At 37.0% G+C, this 2,081-nt stretch overlaps 1 non-coding gene across 1 annotated transcript; it reads left to right on the forward strand.

Annotated features, from left to right (window-relative positions):
* The first annotated feature begins 1,222 nt into the window (after nt 1-1,222).
* Nucleotides 1,223-1,328, forward strand: LOC121220465 (small nucleolar RNA R71). Its single transcript, XR_005917667.1, has one exon. It is a non-coding gene; the product is annotated as a small nucleolar RNA R71 (small nucleolar RNA).
* The last annotated feature ends 753 nt before the right edge of the window (nt 1,329-2,081 follow it).

The following is a 2,081-nucleotide window of genomic DNA, read 5'->3' on the forward strand; positions in this document are numbered from 1 at the left end:
AAGGTTTCACTTGCGATGACTCACTTTCTCCAAAATCCACTGTTGCCCAACAAGATAAAAGAATACTAATTAGAACCCTAACAAATACAATTTTACCAAACACCAGAACCTTGCTTACCGAAACCACGCAAAGAATAAACAAGAAAGAGGCAGAAAGTACTATTACTGTGGGATGGGGACACAAATTTGAGAGGGGAAGAAAATAAAGAACAAAAGGGGAGATTTCGACACTCAGTAGTACAAAATAATATCTCGACAGCACTTCAGGAATGGACATCCAAGCAGAGAACAAAAGTAGCAGTCAGAATTTAAGAAGAAAAATAAACGAGATTCGGTAACTAGAATTCGACAGCAACAAAGAGGAGTTGATGGAGGGAAAACGATTGTAAGTGGGGAAGAAAAGCAAAAGAAAATAGAGGAAATGATTTGGAAAAAGAAGAAGAAAAAATAAAACATTCGGCAGAGAAAACAAGGAAGCAGAAGGGAAAAACTGACAGAAAGTTGGGAGTGTGAGAGGAGGAGTGCTGAAACTTGCCACTACCCAATTTAGGAGAATTTGAAACTCCTCCATCCCTTATTTTTCTCCCCAAATCACTCCAATACCTTCCCCCAATCGTCCGCCACAATCCCCTCAACAACTGAATTCAAAACCCACTCAAACACTACAGAATTTCAATCAAACTACAACTCCCGCACAACACTAGTAGTAAAAATAAATCCCATTTGCACAAGCAAGGGTTTGAACTTCAAACCTCTTGCTCCTTTGCTCTCCACTTAACCACTAGACTAGCAGGCCCATTCTGACATATTTTACCAACATTTAATTATAAGCCTGCTGACTAGTGATAGGGCTTTGTTCAGAAAAATACAAAAAAATTTCCCAAGACAAGGCTTGAACTTAAGACCTCTCAGACACACCCAGAGCATTTATCCACTGAAGCAGACAGATATTTGTGTCATAAATACATGGAAATAAATATACAAAATTTGGGGCATTACAAGTGAAGAGAGTGGATCTACTTCATGTATTCTAGTGACTCGTCTTCCTAATACTGCTCGATTGGTTGGCCATTGATAATTGTTGCTGAAAATTCTCTCAATGATTTTATAAGCCTCGTTATAAGACTTAGAAAGGAGAGCACCATTAACAGAAGCGTCCACTTCCATCCTTGTGTGAGCATTGAGATCGTTATAAAACTTCTCAAGTTGGATGCAATGAGGGATTCCGTGATTAGGGCACTTCCATAATAATTCTTTGTACCTTTCCCATGCTTCATACAAGGACTCATCATCCATTTGTTGGAAAGTAGTGATCTCGTTCCTCCACTTAGCAATCTAGCAAGGCTTGAAATACTTCATGAGGAATCTTACTGCTAACTATTACCATGTGGAAATAGAATTCGGGGGCAATGAGTTTAACTAGGCTCGAGCTCTATCCTTTAACGAATATGGGAACAACTTTAATCGTAGTGCATCTTCAGGTACTCTGGCTAACTTGAAAGAATCTCTCACCTCCATAAACAGTCTTAACTAAAGATAAGGATCCTCGGTAGGCATTCTATTGAATTGGCCCACTGTCTAAAGCATCTAGAACACGACTGGCTTCAGCTCAAATTGCTTTGCCTCGATTCCGGGTCCTCTTATACCTTGATTAAGATCACGAAGAACTATGAATATTTTGCATTAGAAAATTCATTACAGAGTATTGAAACCGGAATTTTATAGCTAAATAATTCATAAAGGGTTATTGCTAAGTTGTATTGAAAAACCAATGCAAGCATTCCACTATTTGACTATTGAACAACAAATTTTAACAAGAGGATTTGTAATTGAGGTGTAGTTTATGCCAAAAATTTTGTACCATTTAGTGTAGATTGTTTTTAATAGTGAGTGAGGACCAAATTACTTAAATTATTAAAATTACAATGAAACCTTTCAAAGTATCTCTAAGCCATAGATCATTTAACCATCTTTTAACTTTGTGACACATACACATGTAACCCCTCATTTTACTTGTTTTGCCTATAAATAATCTTTCAATGTTTAATTTCTAGTTCACAAAAAACTTGGATCTTAATCAT

The sequence above is a fragment of the Gossypium hirsutum genome, chromosome D08 (assembly GCF_007990345.1).
Source record: "Gossypium hirsutum isolate 1008001.06 chromosome D08, Gossypium_hirsutum_v2.1, whole genome shotgun sequence".
Taxonomy (NCBI): Eukaryota; Viridiplantae; Streptophyta; class Magnoliopsida; order Malvales; family Malvaceae; genus Gossypium; species Gossypium hirsutum.